The following is a 20,059-nucleotide window of genomic DNA, read 5'->3' as shown; positions in this document are numbered from 1 at the left end:
CATACAATATGGACATGTCCTACATACTGCATACAATATACACATGTCCTACATACTGCCTACAATATGGACATGTCCTACATACTGCCTACAATATGGACATGTCCTACATACTGCCTACAATATGGACATGTCCTACATACTGCCTACAATATGGACATGTCCTACATACTGCATACAATATGGACATGTCCTACATACTGCACACAATATGGACATGTCCTACATACTGCCTACAATATGGACATGTCCTACATACTGCCTACAATATGGACATGTCCTACATACTGCATACAATATGGACATGTCCTACATACTGCATACAATATGGACATGTCCTACATACTGCACACAATATGAACATGTCCTACATACTGCCTACAATATGGACATGTCCTACATACTGCCTACAATATGGACATGTCCTACATACTGCATACAATATGGACATGTCCTACATACTGCCTACAATATGGACATGTCCTACATACTGCCTACAATATGGACATGTCCTACATACTGCACACAATATGAACATGTCCTACATACTGCCTACAATATGGACATGTCCTACATACTGCATACAATATGGACATGTCCTACATACTGCCTACAATATGGACATGCCCTACATACTGCCTACAATATGGACATGTCCTACATACTGCACACAATATGGACATGTCCTACATACTGCCTACAATATGGACATGTCCTACATACTGCATACAATATGGACATGTCCTACATACTGCATACAATATGGACATGTCCTACATACTGCACACAATATGGACATGTCCTACATACTGCATACAATATGGACATGTCCTACATACTGCACACAATATGGACATGTCCTACATACTGCACACAATATGGACATGTCCTACATACTGCCTACAATATGGACATGTCCTACATACTGCCACTAGGAAATGTGGAAGTGAAATGACTGCTGCCGAAGCAAAAACATTGTGAAACGGCGCTATACAACAACTTTGCTTTATGTTTACCAACGTGGCCGGTTAAGACTAGGCCTGGTTAGGGTTAGTAATAAGGATAGTAGTCGAACAACGCACCAAACGCGACATCGGACAATGGCAGACAACAACAATGTCAATATGTAGGAAATGTCCATACGGCAGGCTCCATTGCATGGTCTTGCTAAGAACATCCATCCATCCATCCATCCATCCATCCATCCATCCATCCATCCATCCATCCATCTTCAACCGCTTATCCGTAGTCTGGCAACAGCTCCACCAGAGAGCTTCCCTCTCCATTCGTAACTTTCTCCTGGAGGATCCCGTGAGGCCAGATGCACGAACCACCTAAGCTGGCTCCTTTCCAGGCGAAGAAGCAGCGAACTCCGAGTCTCTCTCGTGTGAACTTCTCACCCTATCTCTAAGGGAGATGCCAGACACCCGTCGGAGAAAACTCATTTCGGGCCGCTTGTATTCGCGACCTTATTCTTACGGTCATGACCCTTAGGTGAGAGTAGGAACAAAGATTGCTCAGTAGACAGAGAGCTTCATTTGCCTTCTGGCTCAACTCTCTTTTCGTCACGACAGTGCGGTACAGCGACTGCAATCCCGCCCCTGCCGCTCCGATTCTCTGGCTGATTATCTCCTTCCCCGTCCTCCCCCGTACTTAAACTCCATCACCTCGGGTAATGTCTCATTTGCTACTTCAGGGGTTCTCAACCCGTGGGTCGCGACCCCTCGGGGGGTCGCCAAATTATTTTAGGGGGTCCCCAAATTATTAAAAAAAAAAAGAAAAACAAAAAAAAACTAGGGTTTTTTGACCCCAGGGGCTCACTGGGGACAGGGAGGAACTCCTTATATGGTCAGCACACTCTATAGTAGGGAGGATTATCCAGAAAAAAATAAAAAATAAGTGATATTTGAATTAAGTAAAATCACTGAATATACCTTTAAGAAAGAGCGGCCCAGGCCTTGGCCGGCATAGCGGTCCAGGCACCTTGGCTGGTAGTCCAGCATGACAGTGTGTCGTGGGTTCGAGTCCCGATCCCGACAAACTTTACTGTGTGTCTTCCCCCCCCCCCCATCTCTCTCCCCGTTTCCTGTCTACCTACTGTACAACTATCATTAAAGACAAAAAGCCCCCAAAAATATCTTACATAAGAGAAAGAGCGGCCCTCTGGAATATTTGCATGCACAGTTGCGCACGCGCGCACGCGCGCACGCACGCACGCACGCACGCACGCACGCACGCACGCACGCACGCACGCACGCGCACACACACACACACACACACACACACACACACACACACACACACACACACACACACACACACACACACACACACACACACACACAGTGAGGACATTAGCTCATAATATGAAATGCACACTGTGGGCAGTATTATGCGTGTCTTAAGTACCAGGTCTTATTACTTAACTTAAGACCTGGAGGCGTGATCAATGCCATTTGGCCACTCAGAATAGCCAAATGGCATTGACCACGCCTCCAGGTCTTAAGTTAAGTCATAAGACCTGGTACTTAAGACACGCATAATACTGTCCCTTATGTTGTTGACTTGACATACTGACAGACAGCAGGGACGTGTCACAGGGATCACGTGTTGTGTGGGAAACCACCACATCTGTGCTAATTAACTACTGACAAACGAGAGAGAGACACCCAGCCAGCCAGCGAGCCAGACAGACAGACAGACAGACAGACAGACAGACAGACAGACAGACAGACAGACAGACAGACAGACAGACAGACAGACAGACAGACAGACAGACAGACAGACAGACAGACACAAACCATAACTAGGCCTATAGTGTGACAAGAGTGCTGCCTAGTGGTGAAGTATAGTTTTTTTTATAGCAATTTTGATATGAAGTGCCATGTCTGTTTGTTTATTTAATTATGTATGTATGTATGTATGTATGTATGTATGTATGTATGTGTATGTATGTATGTATGTATGTATGTATGTATGTATGTATGTATGTATGTATGTATGTATGTATGTATGTATGTATGTATGTATGTATGTATGTATGTATTTGGTTAAAATGGGTAAGGTTTAAAAAAAGGCAAAAGCATGCTCTGTTGCACTGGCCTAAAAGTGGGTCCTCTAAAACTGCTTCAACTTCTGAGAATGTGTGTTTGGTTCATTAGCCACCAGATGGCATACCTTATAAGTATGTATGTCTGTATTTCTGTATGTCTGTATGTATGTATTTAAAAGGGGGGCTTTTTTGTAAAATCCCAGCCTACAATACCTTAATATATTTAAAATCCAAAGTAAGGTTACCAGTGAAGGGCAACCTGCCTATTCACTGGGGACCATGCAAGGCAGAGGCGTCCACCCCCCTGAGTCCAAGTTATACTAGACCGCATACCTAAACCATGGTCCGAAACCATCCTCTAAAACACAATGGTAAAATGGATATACTTGGTAAAAAATGGACATTAATAAAACAACCTAAAAGCCTTAAAGGAGTAAAAGTTCACAGCAAGGCCTGGATACAATTTTTTTAATTGAACAGAAAGATGAACATAAAAATTAATGAGGTGTGAGTGTAATATGTAGGTGTTTGATAATCAACTTCTTTCATTTAGACCACCCACTGGTTTGCAATTTTTTAATCCATCTATGCTCCATTAGTTTCCGCTGTCCACTGGTCCATCGGACTCCACATTCCAGACCTGAAACGATGAGGTTAGCGATAGGATGGGATTGAAAGTGTGTGTACAGGGTTGTGTGTATGTCTGCTCGTTTGATGTGATATAGGTGTTGTTTGAGGCGTGTTTCTAGTGTGTGACTGGTTTCTCCTATGTAATGTTTATGACATTGTGTGCATTGTGTGATATAAACTATATTGGGGGTGGTCAGAGACAGGGGATCCTGAATGGGGGAGGAAGTGTGACTATGGGGGTTGTTGATGAATTTGCGGGGCTTAAAATGGAGTGTATGTGGCTGTGCTTGGGAGGTAAAGTGGAGAATCTGGAATGCACAAGGAGGTCTCCCAGGTTCCTGTTCCTTCTGAGTGCAGAAATGACCTGATGTGTTTGTAATGGGGGGTAGGATTGTTGTGTAGTGGCGAAGTTCTGTTTGAATGTATGCCGTGTTTGGAGAGTATGTGAAAATGTAGTTATTAATGGGACTAGTGTTGAAATGAAATGAAATGATTACTATATTTACCCAGGGTATCTGGGCTAAGCTCAAGAACTTGTTTCCAGCCAGGCCCTGCTCATAGAACATTTCATGGTAGTGGTTCAATGCCTTGTTCAAGGGCACTTCAGCGGTGGTAATTTTAACGTGTCGGACCGCTGATTCAAACTGGCGACCTTCCGGTATCAAGACCGCTCCGCAATCCGTTCGGCCACCGCTGCCACTATTGTAGTGGTAGAGGAGCCGGTGGACTGTATAGAGTGAGAAGAAGAGTTGGAGAAGGGAGGACATAGAGGAGAGGGTAATGCGTGGGCCCCGTCCAGGTCCGTCCCTGTCCCCGCGCCAGAGAGAGGCCTCTGCTCCTGCTGCATGCTCTGATGTTGCTGGGGAGGAAAGCTAGGGCTGAGGTTAGGGTTAGAATTAGGGGTGGGAGGGTTATGGGTGGGCGGCAGAGTGTCCGAGAGTATGTTAGTGGAAAGTGACCAGGTGGGGGAGAGAGAGGCCAGGGCATTGCTCTTGATTGTCCGCAAGAACCTCTTGCTATAACCTCTCCTACCGAGGACTGTGAAAAGTGTGTGTGTGGGCTGATTAAAATGTTCCCTATTTGATGAAATCCTGAAAAACCGAATGATTTGTGATTTGATGATTCCTGCAAAGGTGTGCTTTGGGTGGTAGCTGTGTTTATGGAGTAGTGCGTGTGTGTCTGTGTCCTTAAAATATATTTTTGTCAGTAGTTATTTATGTGTATGATCTATTGTATGAAAAAATACGGTGGTGTCCATGAAGTTAATCTCTGTTGGATGAATGATGTGTTTGATGGTTATGGAAGCATGGTGTGTGTTCAAAATCTGTAAAAATGCATCAAACTGTTGTAAGGTGTGTGGCCAGAGCCCTATGATGTCATCTAAAAATCTGAAATACATGATGGGTTGTAGTGGACACTTTGCCAAGGCCTCTCTCTCCCACTCACTCATGTAGATGTTTGCATAAGCGGGTGCAAATTTCTTGCCCATAGCCGTGCCCTCCATCTGTAAGTAGTGTTTGTTATTAAAGGTGAAATCATTGCAATTGAGACTGAGTTCTAATAGTTGTAAAATGGCATTGTCTGGTCTAGTGTTGTCCGGGTGTGTCTGGAAAAGATTTCTAACTGCCTGTAAACCAGTGGCTGTGTGTATGTTAGTGTACAGGCTGTCAATGTCTATGGTGAAAATGTATGTGTGTGGTGGCACGGCTATGGGCTTGATCTTTTCTAGGAAGTCATTTGTATAACTGGCATGTATAGTGGAGAGGGGGTTGAGGAAGTGGTCTATGTATTGTGCTATGTGGTAGGATTCACTGCTGCAGTCTGACACTATAGGTCGGCCGGGAGGCACCTCAAAGGGAATAGTCCAAGTCTGTGGATCCTTGTGGATTTTGGGTAGTAGATAGAATATCCTAGGTCTGGGGTTATCAGGTCCATAGAGGAAGTCGCGTTGTTTGGAGGTGATGTAGTTTTGGTGATATAGTGTTGTAATGATTTGTCTGAGTTTGAGCTGAGTCTGTGGCTGTATGCTGGCTGCTATGTGAGTGTAGTATCTTGTGTTGGATATAGTTGTCTGTTGGCTTCGTATGTATGTATGTATGTATGTATGTATGTATGTATGTATGTATGTATGTATGTATGTATGTATGTATGTATGTATGTATGTATGTATGCATTTATTTATTTATTTATTTATTTATTTATTTATTTATTTATTTATTTATTTATTTATTTCTCTATTTGTTTGTTTATTTATTTATTTGTTTGTTTGTTTGTTTGTTTGTTTGTTTGTTTGTTTATTTATTTATTATAACCGTGTGCCATTATCAACATTATTGCAATTTGCATATACGTGGACACTCTCACACTTTTATGCCAGTATGTGTGCAGCACGCCCACTGCCCGTGATCATCACCCTCTCCTGTGCCTAGTGTTGGTTTGTTGCGGTCCGGTCCAGCCAGGAGATGGCGCTATTGCTGTAACAAACAGCCACAGTATACTGCTCAGGGGGTGAGTTTAGTATAGGTATAATAGTTACTTCTAATGTTTATAGAAAGGAAAGGACAGACTAGAGTCAAGTCCTAAGTGTTAACTCTGAGAGTGTAAATGTTTACACTCTCAGAGTTTTAATGACTGTGGATCTGTGACTGTGATCTCTATAGGCACCATCCATGTAACATAATGAACATGATGATAACACATTGCAAAGTGTAACAGTAACACAGACAGTGATATCCTGTGTTAGCACACAAGCAAAATACATCCATCTACAGTACAAGTGTGTGTCAGCATGTGTCAGCAACTCTGGTATAGGCCTATAGTAGCTTAGATGAGATTCTTCGCATTTGATTATTGTCATTTGAAAATACAACAATACTTAGTTCAGCATTTTGATTGATTGATTGATTGAAGAATTTATTAACAGTTTGCAGAATTACAGTACATTTCAAGCACAAACTCAATACAAAGGCTGTTAACTGTGAGTGGACGACCCAATTAAGCATTACACTTGTTTCCAACAGGGTCCACCATGTTCAAATCATCAAAACATTTAGAGACGTACAAATAGACACTTCTATAGACAGAACAGGAATTCAACAAAAAGGAGGTAAAAAGGGAAAAGAAATATATACAGTGAGGGGAAAAAAGGGGGGGGCGGGGGGGGGGGGATTCAGATTTTACGGGGGCCAGTTTCGAATTGCAGCCATCCGTAGGTGCAGGCAGGAATCCACTTGGCTCCATGTACTCTCTCTCTCTGAGTTCAATAGAGGGTATGCGCATGCATACAGTGAGTGGCAAATCGAGTGGCAAAGTGAGTTTAACTAACGTTGTTCAATGCAACCATGGGCTGTCAAGGCCAGGAAGTAGTTTTTTGCCACTCAGAAGGTGTTCCCGCTGTGGACACTGTGAACACTGGATTTCACTGTGCGATTGTTCTGTGACAGTGTGTGTGTGTGTGTGTGTGTGTGTGTGTGTGTGTGTGTGTGTGTGTGTGTGTGTGTGTGTGTGTGTGTGTGTGTGTGTGTGTGTGTGCGTGCGTGCGTGCGTGCGTGCGTGCGTGCGTGCGTGCGTGCGTGCGTGCGCGCGCGCGTGCGTGCGTGCGCGTGTCTTTTTTCACCAGTAGTGATGTGGTAATAGAACTTTGACATTGACACTTTCAACCACAGGCTGTCATCTTACAGGAAGTCAAGTCACAGCAAACCACACGCCTCACTTCCTGTTTATTGCCAGTTAACTGCTGTCCTCGTTTAAAGGTCAACCCCCTGCAGTGTGATCGGAGGTCAACAACAATGTTTTTAAAACCCATTTTGACCTGAACATTTTTTTAAAAAAAAGTCTTCTGAAAGAATATATATTCAAATATTTGTGCCGCATTTTTACGATTTTTCAAAAATAGCAGACCTACAAGCTCGTAGCGCGCCACTCGGTGGCGCGCTATGAGCTTGTAGATCTGCTATTTTTCAATAGCTAAAGTATAACATAATGCTTTAAAACACCAAAAGGGGTTCCCGCCCAAAATGGGTTAAAGGTCAACCCCCTGCAGTGTGATCTGAGGTCAACAACAACGTCTAAAGGTCAACCCCCTGCAGTGTGATCGGAGGTCAACAACAATGTACCCATTTTGGGAGGGAACCCCTTTTGGTGTTTTTATAATTTAGCTATTGAAAAATAGCAGATCTACAAGCTCATAGCGCGCCACCGAGTGGCGCGCTATGATTTGGAGATGAGATCCCTTAGGATCTCATCTCCAAATCTCCAAATCTCCAATGAGATCGAAACGTTGAGTCAAATAAACCAGTGGAGCTGAGTTTTCATACCAGTGTTGCGGACTCTATTTTTTCCTCTTGTACTGCCTTTTGCCCAGCACCTGCGTGGAGGTGCATGCTCTATTATCTTTGTTCCAAAGGAGAAGTTCCCAGCTCCATGTTTTAATATCTTTTAGGAATATATTTTTAAAATAATAACCACATTTTTCCACCGATTTTGACCGGAATTTCAAAGAAGTAATATTAAAGAAGATCTGAAAATTGCCACGTATTGCTGTACTTTAACATATTTTAATATGGTGGAATATCGGGTAAAACATGCCAGGATTTAGTGATGGTGTGACACACACACGCACGCCACACACGCCACACACGCCACACACGCCACGCCACGCCACGCCACGCACGCACGCACGCACGCACGCACGCACGCACGCACGCACGCACGCACGCACACACACACACACACACACACACACACACACACACACACACACACACACTGGCATCCCTATGGGGCGAGCATGAGCCCATCTATACAAGCTCTACTTCGTATAGCAGCGACACGTTGTTTCAGGTCAGCTATTTTCGGGGAAGATTGGGTGTTTTCATGCACGGCCGGGGGGACAAAAGTATAGCGGTATACAGACGGAGCCCTGGGGGACTACTGGGGTCAACTAAATATAGGTTTAAGAAAGTGGTGAAGGACTGAATGCTGCGTCGCTCATTTGAAGCTTTTGTTGTGTGTCGCGCGGAACCAAGCGGGAATGTGTGGCGCTTTAAGGGAAGTTGTCTTTATACAACGCAGTTTCGGGAGAAGAGACCTCCTTCCTTAACCACTCCCCCCTCCTTATCAATCACTCCTCCTTCCTTATCAAACTCACCTGCCTTCCATTATCTCCTGGCCAATCCTGCCACAATCACCACAGTATAAATACACCTGTGCACCGTCAACTACCTGTTCTCACTGCATACGTGATCGAGAACAAACAACCGTCTTCGTTTTCGTTTACCGACACCGAAGTGACAAGTCCTCAGCAATCCTCAGCGATCAATCAACACGTAAGCGTCACTCTTTGACAGTCGTCACTGACTCATTCAGCTCAATCCGTGTTCGTTAAACTCCTCAGTCACTCATTTGTTTGTAAACAATCACACCACCATTGTCTGTGTTCCCACGAACACCCGAAGCGCCGCTTAACAGCGGCGCGGGCTGTCTCCCTGTTTCCATCTCTCGCTCCGTCCTACAAATAAAGAGAGAGGGAGAAACTAAACCACCACGGCATCAGCGCCGCGGCTATCTCTCTATACTATAGAGCGTCGCGGTCCCGCCTCCTACCCTGGCCCAGGAAATGAAACCCAATGCATTATTCTCATAGACATTTCGTAAAGTATTTATTTAAAGACGGTTACGCCGCGGACAAAGCCAACTCGAGTCGTGACAACTCATGACAACACAAACAATATTTTGGACCAAACAAATAATTAGAAAGAAGAAAAAAACGGCAGGTTACAACACTTTTTTTGTTGTTTTTCTTCTTTGTAATTATTTGTTTGGTCCAAAATATTGTTTGTGTTGTCATGAGTTGTCACGACTCGAGTTGGCTTTGTCCGCGGCGTAACCGTCTTTAAATAAATACTTTACGAAATGTCTATGAGAATAATGCATTGGGTTTCATTTCCTGGGCCAGGGTAGGAGGCGGGACTGCGACGCTCTATACTATATATATATAGCTACTCCTATATATTATATACCCTCCGTGGACTAGATATAGAGTAAGAATATAGAGTATAAGTGATTAATTGATACTGATCGACTATATACTCAGATATTTATATATATATATACATACTCATCGTGAACTGGATATAGAGTGATTAATTAATCTACTTTATATATAGATATCTCCACATATTACACTGATTGTGGACTATATATATGTAAGTGATTAATTGAGCCCCATCTACTCTATACATATATATATATATATATATAGATATCTCCATATATTATATTGATTGTGGACTATATAAAGTGATTCATTAAGACCGATCACTATATATATATATACATATAGATATCTCCACATATTATACTAATTGTGGACTATATATAAGTGATTAATTAAGACCGATCACTATATATACATAGATATTCTATATAGTCATATCCACAATGGATGCACGCCACCAGCTGGAGCTCTACGCTTCCGACAGCGAGGAGCTCTTCTCCAACGCAAGCCCTAGCCGTGCCTCCACCTCCCTTGTCCCGGACACTGACATGTCGGGCTCCCGCTCCGAGCGTTCCGTCCCGCCGGCTCAGTCAGGCAGACAACCTGACAGCAGCAGCCGCACTCCGTCCTCCTCCTCTCGGTCCTCCCGCTCCTCCACCCCGGTCGCCGCCAGCCTCGGCTCACTCCAGCCGTCAGTTGCCGACCGGACGGTGGCCGGCCTCCAGCGCCTCCTCACGGCCAGAGGTATACCATTCTCGCGCACTGACCGAAAGGCGGCACTATTCGCTGCATGGCTGGCTACCTCATCAGGCCGTCCCGGACGCGACGCGGCCCCGCCCACCCGGGCCACGCCTCCCGCCATCTCCGCCCACCAGCACCAACAGGCAAGTGCCCGGCCCACTTCCCTCCTCCCCCCCTCCCCCCCATCCCCCCCCACAAGCACGCTGGCAGGTGTGGCAATGCACCACACTGGTGGTCGCGGCAACGCGTCACACGGATGGTCGCGGCGTCGCACCTCGCCCACTTCCAACCTCCCCCCTCCCCCCCCCTCCCTCCCCTCCCTTCCCTACGAGCACGCTGGCAGGTGCGCCAACGCGCCACGCTGACTATCGCGGCAACGCGTCAAGTCGGCGGTCGCGGCAACGCACCTCGCCCTCTTCCAACCTCCCCCCCCTCCCCCCCCCCCCTGCACGCTGGCGGTCGCGGCAACGCGTCCCGCCCACTTCCAACCTCCCCCCCTCCCCCCCTCCCTTCCCTACGAGCACGCTGGCAGGTGCGCCAACGCGCCACGCTGACTATCGCGGCAACGCGTCAAGTCGGCGGTCGCGGCAACGCACCTCGCCCTCTTCCAACCCCCCCCCCCCTCCCGTTTTCTTCCCTCAGGTCAAAAGCCCAAGCTCGCCGCCACCTTCCCACCCGGAGCACACCCAGCACCAGACCCGCCGCCAGACTCACCGCCGCTTGCCACATTCCCACCCGGACCACACCCAGCGCCAGACCCGTCGCCAGGCTCACCGCCACTCACCACCCTCCTCCCCCCCCACCGATCCGGAGCCCACCCAGCGCCAGGCTCGGCGCCAGGCTCGACGCCGCTCGCCCTCCTCCCCCCCTCCCGCCCACCTGGAGCCCCCACAGCGCCAGGCTTGCTTCCACTCGCCCCTCCCTGAGCGCACCCAGCGCCAGCGGGTTCGCAACGACTTCGTCCACCACTCCACCCGCCGTTCAGCACGCCACCGGGCTCAGGGCGCCCCCCCGCCACCCCAGCATCCCCCCACAGCCCCCGGTCAGGCTCCGCCCCCTCCCCGGACCCGGCACAGCATGCCCCCTCCCTGGACCCGGCACAGCATGCCCCCTCCCTGGACCCGGCACAGCATGCCCCCTCCATGGACCCGGCACAGCATGCCCCCTCCCTGGACCTGGCACAGCATGCCCCCTCCCTGGACCTGGCACAGCATGCCCCCTCCCTGGACCTGGCACAGCATGCCCCCTCCCTGGACCCGGCACAGCATGCCCCCTCCCTGGACCCGGCACAGCATGCCCCCTCCATGGACCCGGCACAGCATGCCCCCTCCCTGGACCTGGCACAGCATGCCCCCTCCCTGGACCTGGCACAGCATGCCCCCTCCCTGGACCTGGCACAGCATGCCCCCTCCCTGGACCTGGCACAGCATGCCCCCTCCCTGGACCCAGCACAGCATGCCCCCTCCCTCGACTCGGCACAGTGCGCCCCCTCCCTCGACCGGTCACAGCGGTCCCCCTCCCCCCATAGTCCCCAAACAAGACCCGGACAGCCTCATCTCTCCCTCCAGCGCCACAGACAAGCAGGGAAGACCTACCTTCTACCAATCCGGAAGAATGATCTGCAATAACTTCAACCACCTCGGCTGCTTCCAATCCTCATGCAGGATGCTGCATGCCTGCTCCTTTTGTGGAGGAGCGCACGGCCGCACCACCTGTCCACACAACCCCACTTCCTGACTAGCCCGCCGCCACTTCAACACCCCCGTCAAAATCCCAGCCCTCTCCCACGCCCTACGCAATCACCCTGACCGCCAGTTCGTCCACTTCCTCCTCAACGGCTTCACCAATGGTTTCACCCCGGCTTGCTAGCCATCCCCACCACTTCCCACACCTCCCACAACCTCCTGTCAGCCACCCAAGACCCAGCAACGGTCGACACCCTCCTCACCAACGAAGTCAAGGAGGGGTTCACGATGGGGCCCTTCCCAGAGCCTCCCTTCCCGGTATACCGCATCAGCCCGATCGGCATTGCCACGCGAAAGTATTCAGGGAAGAAGCGCCTCATCATGGACCTCTCTTCCCCCCACAACTCACACATCCCCAGCATCAACAGCCTCATCCCCAGTCACGACTTCTCCATGCACTACCACACCGTCAACCACGCCATCAACCTCATCCATCTCACAGGCCGCGGATCCCTCCTCTCCAAAGCCGACATCACACATGCATTTAAAGTCCTCCCCATCCACCCCGACTACTGGCACCTCTTCGGAGTCCAGTGGCAGGACTCCCTCTACTTTGCCACCCGCCTCACATTTGGATGCAAGAGCAGCCCAAAAAATATTCAACTCACTCTCCGACGCCCTATGCTGGATCCTAATCAACAACCACCCCATAGCCCACCTCGTGCACCTCCTGGACGACTTCCTCATAGTGGAGCCCCCTCCCCCCCCCCCGCACACGGCCTCTCCATCCTCAGGTCTGTATTCACAGACATTGGAGTCCCCCTCTCGGAGGAAAAGACCATCGGCCCCGCCACCTCCCTGGAATTCCTCGGCATCACCCTGGACACCGTGGCATTCAAAGCCTCCCTCCCCCAAGATAAACTCAACCGACTCACCCTCCTCCTACAGAACTACCTGGTCACGCCCCGCTGCACTAAACGCCAACTCCTGTCCCTCCTCGGCCACCTCAATTTTGCCCTCCGCATCATCCCCCAAGGCCGCCCCTTCCTATCTCACCTCCTCACCACAGCATCCTCCGCACGCTCCCTGCACGACCTCATCACCATCACCGACCCATGCCGCACTGACCTCCGCCTTTGGTACCACCTCCTCTCCAAATGGAACGGCATCACCCTCTTCTATGACACCCTCACCACCCACCCCGACGACATCCAGCTGTACACCGATGCAGCCCCCTCCATTGGCTTCGGTGGCTACTACCAAGGCCGTTGGTGCGCCTCGGCATGGCCACCGGAATTCACCACCCTATCCCACTCCGCCACCCACCCCTCCTCCGCCCTTCACGAACTTTACCCAGTCGTAATCGCCACGCTTCTTTGGGGCCACGAATGGTCCCGAAGGAGCATCCTCATCCACTCTGACAACACTGCCACCGTCGCCATCATCAACAAAGGTCGTTCCAACTCCCCCGACATCTCGCCCCTCCTCCGCCGTCTCACCTGGACTTCCGTCACACACCACTTCATCCTCCGTGCTGCACACATCCCAGGTCACCACAACATCATTGCTGACTCCCTCACTCGTCTCTCCCTCCAGAGATTTCGGCAGCTCGCTCCGGAGGCGGACCCCCAACCCACGCCAGTTCCTCCCTTTTCTGCAACCATCTTCACCTGAACCCCCACATCCGTCACCTCATCACCCAAGCCCAACATCACATCCTCAACGGATTCTCGCCGGCTACCCTCTCAACCTACCTCTCCGCCTGGAACGCCTACAAGCGTTTCCACACCATCTCCAGCATCACCTTCCCTTCCACACACCTCCCGGTCATCGCAGCCTTCGTCACCTACGCCCACTCCCACCTCCGCACCTCCACCATGCAAGTCTACCTGAGTGGCCTCAACTTCTTCTTCAAACTCCTCCACGGGTCCCCATGCCCGTCCATCACTCACCCCCACATCATCCTGGCCGCCAGCCTCTTGCCTCCGACTCACTCCTCAAGTGCCTGGCCACGCTCCGCGCCGGGTACCTGTCCCCCCTGGTCGACCTAACCCTCGAAAGCATGTTCCTCCTCGCCTTCTTCAGGTTCCCGCGCTGCGCAGAATTCACGGCTTCCTCCGCCCGCTACGACCCTTCCCGTCATCCTAGCCTCTCCGACGTCACCTTCCACTCCTCCAACTCCCTCACCTTCACCCTCAAACACAGCAAGACAGACCAGCTCGGGCGTTCCTCAGTGATCCACCTCTTCCGAACCGATCCTCCTCTCAGCCCCTACGAACCCATTCTCCGCTACGTCTCCACGAGACGCTCCCTCAACGCCTCACCACACGACCCACTCTTCATCACAGAGACGGGTTCCATCGCCACCCGCTCCTGGTTTCACAAACACCTCCGCCAAATCCTCACACTGTCTGGCCTCCCCTCCCAGCTCTACTCCGGCCACTCGTTCCGTATCGGCGCAGCCACCACCGCGTCTAGACGAGGCCTCTCGGACCAGCTCATCCGAATCCTTGGCCGCTGGTCCTCCCAAGCCTACCAGTCCTACATCAGGACCAACATCACCGACGTCCAAAACGCCCACCTTCACCTAGGCCGCCTGTAAAACTCTCTCCCCGTTCTCAAGGATCCTCACTCGCGTCCCTTCCTCCAGTCCCGCACTCGTCTCCCAGTCAGCTCTTTTGGGGGCAGTACCGGAGCAGAGACGTCCGCTCTCCGAGCGCGCATACACGGCGTCCTCTCCAGAGACTACTCCCCCACCCTGAGTCTCACCCATCCCGGGTTCCCCTCCTCCCCCCATTTTTCATATTCAATAAACGGTTGAACTTGAGCGAAGGTGTGGTCTCTTACTAAGTGAAGGGAAGTTGTCTTTATACAACGCAGTTTCGGGAGAAGAGACCTCCTTCCGCTCGACCTTAACCACTCCCCCCTCCTTATCAATCACTCCTCCTTCCTTATCAAACTCACCTGCCTTCCATTATCTCCTGGCCAATCCTGCCACAATCACCACAGTATAAATACACCTGTGCACCGTCAACTACCTGTTCTCACTGCATACGTGATCGAGAACAAACCCTCCATCCACCCCATCCACCTCCATCTCCAAATCTCTATAATCACACTTCTCTCCTTCTCTTCCAGGAACCCGGGGGCAGTACCGGAGCAGAGACGTCCGCTCTCCGAGCGCGCATACACGGCGTCCTCTCCAGAGACTACTCCCCCACCCTGAGTCTCACCCATCCCGGGTTCCCCTCCTCCCCCCATTTTTCATATTCAATAAACGGTTGAACTTGAGCGAAGGTGTGGTCTCTTACTAAGTGAAATCACGTCTGTCAGGGCCAGGGAACACCTACTGTATGAGAACATGTAGGCCGCACCGCCACAGAGGGCTCTGAGGGTTAAAAATATCATTTTAAAAACGACAATCTACTGTATAAGATTTACGTCCTTCCGAGCACGCATTCAAACCCATACGTCTCCCTGTCCCACGCACCAGACACCACTTCTAACCAGTCGAACTCTAGAAGACAGAGCCAGTGCTGGAAAGTGACTATAAGTGCATTTACTTATAGTACGATTTTGAGTTAGTTGTACTTAATTGAGCATTTCCAATTTCCAATACTTTTACTTCTATACTCCACTACATTTAGGAAGCAAATATTGTACTTTCACTTCACTTCACTACATTGTATTTGAAAACTTGAGTTACTACTAGTTACTTTGCGGATTAGGATTATTATTTAAAAAACACTACAGTATATATATCGGCCATTTGAAAATAGCCAATCTACAAAACATTTTTAGACATTTGAAAGGGGACATTCTGTATAATGAGTACTTTGGTTGACGATACATCGACGATATTGGTTCATTATGGCGATACGATACGATTCAATGATTTGAAATCGATACAGTAACTATTTAGCAAAGAAATTAAATCTGTGTGAAACATGTATATAGATAGTGCAGGGTTTTTTTTTAAGGTAAAATGTATTCATTTGGATAGAAATAAGTAAACAGTAGTTCTCTGGCATATACATATCTAGACATTATATTTGAACACATAGATGAAACCAGCACCTTGACATGAACACAGAGATTACACGCATTTATCGATAGACCAAGTGTAGCGATATTGAATGCAAAAGTAATTAAGCCCCCTCTTTTTCTTCTTAAAATTGCTAAATAAATAAATAAATTGCTTAACCCATTTAGGCCTGACGTCGAAATTAAAAAAGTCTTCTGAAAGAATATATATTCAAAGATTTGTGCCGTATTTTCATGATTTTTCAAAAATAGCAGACCTACAAGCTCGTAGCGCGCCACTCGGTGGCACGCTATGAGCTTGTAGATCTGCTATTTTTCAATAGCTAAAGTATAACATAATGCTTAGTTAAAACACCAAAAGGGGTTCCCGTCCATACAATCGTTTATTTGCATTGCAAAACGATACGATACAAAGTAAATGTTGCTGTTTACATTTCGATATGCTTCGATTCTTGAAATTCAAATAAACGTTTCGATGCACACGTTTACTATATCGTTATACTCCTAATGTGCACACATTCGTGCACACGAGCAGAAACCATACGTAGGTCAAAGTGTAAGTCAAATTGTGCTCAACTCTTTCAATAAAAATAAAAAAAAATTCTTGAGATGTGGCATCATTATCTCTCTAATGTAGCAAGCGCAAATTCAATAAGGAAGATCTCTGTCGTCATCCACAGCTTGAGAGATGAGCAGCCAATCTGCAGTCAGCCAATCAGGCGATTGGACTCGGCCTTTAAATATCACTGCCTCTGACACTTGTTGTCAGTCTCTTTTCAGCATGCCAACGAGCAATAGTTAGGGAAAGTTAGCGGAATTGTATCTTTTATTCATTCAAACTTTTCGTTTGCAACACCTTGAGCTCTTCACTGGTACACACATGCATGTACACACACACACGCACGCACGCACGCGCACACGCACGCACACACACACACACACACACACACACACACACACGCGCGCACGCACGCACAGAGCACCTTCAGGTGTAGCAGTGCAGCATGCAGCTTATGGAGAAGGAAGGGTGCGTCAGTGAATCCCATTAGCGTCCATGGAGCCGTTTAGTGGGGGGCTTACGCAGCGCTGAGCGCGCTCCAGGTCATCAGGCTGAGGCTGGGAGCCAAGTGGATCACAGCCTCAGCCTGATGGCCTAAAGAAAAAAGTCTAATATCTCGAATCACTCTCGAATCACAGGGATATCCATTTGGCTTAGTGGTTAAGATCTTGGCTTTTCCATGCGGGAGATCGGGGTTTGATTCCCGGGCGTTACACCACGCTAATGGTGACTGTGACTATAGTCTACAGTGCAATGGGTTAGTTGTACTGCAAATGTGATGTGTCTAAAGAAACCATGTTCCGTGGACATTAATATGATCTATGACTACAAAACTGTAAAGTTGCCCTTCACCCTTCACAAATCATGACTAGTCTAAACTAAGTGGCTGTCAACAAACTGACTATCCTGAGGGCACTCTATGTGCTTTCGTCCAGAGCATCCCTATTTGTATTTTGCTTTTGAAAGATATACCTCAATTTCACTAGAGCAGATGAGCGTGTGTGTGTGCGCGCGTGCGCGCATGTGTGTGCGCGTGCGTGCGTGCGTGCATATGTGTGCGCCTGCGGTGAGGGATGTCACGGGTTACTTGCGAACACTGCTTGATGTCGGTATACTGTAGCCTACCAGTTAAATCCAGAACTCAAAATTGGCATTGGCACCCTATAAAATTTGTCTAAAATATAAATGTATATTAATTTAAAAAAAGCTGCCGAGATGGGGAGACCATTGCTACAGCTCTATAATCTACATAGCAACGATTACTATCAATATAGAGGTTTACATTTCTGACGAAAACACTTTTTGTTTTAACCCAAAAAACATCGCTTCCAGCACCCATGCGAGCGGTCAGGATTTGACTGTGTGCTGAGAGGTCGTGCGCATTGAGTTTCCTGCTCTGGCTCTCTGGCTCATGGCCAAATCTCTACCGAGCCGGTCGACTGCGGTGCATGGAAGTCTAAATTAGGCCATTATGTTCCAGCCTGCAGAAGAGTCTCTTCATCTCTTTGACTATGACAGTGGTCTCGCGTAGCCATGCAGACAACACTTCCACAAACTCTGAATGCTATATAGAGTCTGGAACTATACACGTCCCGAAATCTGAGTAATCTGTTTGTCATTTCCGTTCACAGAAATATATATATTAAATAAAATAATCTTTAGAGCTTATTTTATTATTTCCATTTCATCAAATATGCTTAGATGATTTCTATTCATATATGAGGATAAATCTGCGCGGCTGTAAAGACGAAATGGAAGTGGGGAGGAGGCTCCACTTCCGTCTTCCTCTTTATATTTTACTTGATTGATTGATTGATTGAAGAATTTATTAACAGTTTGCAGAATTACAGTACATTTCAAGCACAAACTCAATACAAAGGCTGTTAACTGTGAGTGGACGACCCAATTAAGCATTACACTTGTTTCCAACAGGGTCCACCATGTTCAAATCATCAAAACATTTAGAGACGTGATCAAAAAGGAGGTAAAAAGGGAAAAGAAATATATACAGTGAGGGGAAAGAAGGGGGGGGCGTGAGAGTTTCCGTTGCTCCAGACTGCATGAGGGAAGCATTTATATTTTACTCATGTGAGAGTTTCCGTTGCTCCAGACTGCATGAGGGAAGCATTTATATTTTACTCATGTGAGAGTTTCCGTTGCTCCAGACTGTATGAGGGAAGCATTTATATTTTACTCATGTGAGAGTTTCCATTGCTCCAGACTGTATGAGGGAAGCATTTATATTTTACTCATGTGAGAGTTTCCGTTGCTCCAGACTGTATGAGGGAAGCATTTATATTTTACTCATGTGAGAGTTTCCGTTGCTCCAGACTGTATGAGAGTTTCCGTTGCTCCAGACTGTATGAGGGAAGCATTTATATTTTACTCATGTGAGAGTTTCCGTTGCTCCAGACTGTATGAGAGTTTCCGTTGCTCCTGACTGTATGAGAGTTTCCGTTGCTCCAGACTGTATGAGGGAAGCATTTATATTTTACTCATGTGAGAGTTTCCGTTGCTCCAGACTGTATGAGAGTTTCCGTTGCTCCAGACTGTATGAGAGTTTCCGTTGCTCCAGACTGTATGAGGGAAGCATTTGAAAAGTGCAAAAGGCAACAGTCTGGCAACAGAAGAGGAAGCGAGAAAAAAAAAAATATTGAAAATAGCAGCTCTACAAGCTAACAATGTGTCGCATCGTGACACAATGTGAGCTTGTAGATCTGCTATTTTCAAATGGCCTAAACGTATTATACAGTACGGCTGAAGTGGTTAATGTGTGTTATCTAGGCCTTTAATCAAACTTAAAATCTCCAAAGTAACTAGTAACTAAAGTTTAAAAATTACTGCAGTGGAGTAAAAGCACAAATTTTGCCTCTGAGATGTAGTGGAGTAGAAGTAAAAGTATTGGAAATTGGAAAGTAAAAGTACAGATACCTCAAAATTGTACAGTACTTGTTGTACATGTACAGTACAGTGGTGTTACATTACACCACTGACTATTACACACACACACACACACACACACACACACACACACACACACACACACACACACACACACACACACACACACACACACACACACTCACACACACACACACACACACACACAGGCCAGCAGTGAGGGCACCGTTTTTTTTAAACATTTACATTTGCATGGATCCCACGTGCACAAGTGCTGGAGTGCATGCACCTGCACAATGTGGATGCACAAACTCACACACGCATGCGTGCGTGCCCGAATAACGGAATGAATAGATATCTTCCCTGGACGATCTCTGGATTCACAGTTCGACAAGCATTAAAGGTGTTTGACTTTCCCATGCAGCGGACCTGGGTTTGATATATATGCA

The sequence above is a fragment of the Electrona antarctica genome (genome assembly GCF_951216825.1).
Source record: "Electrona antarctica genome assembly, chromosome: 17".
Classification (NCBI taxonomy): domain Eukaryota; kingdom Metazoa; phylum Chordata; class Actinopteri; order Myctophiformes; family Myctophidae; genus Electrona; species Electrona antarctica.
Note: the sequence above shows the minus strand (reverse complement) of the source record.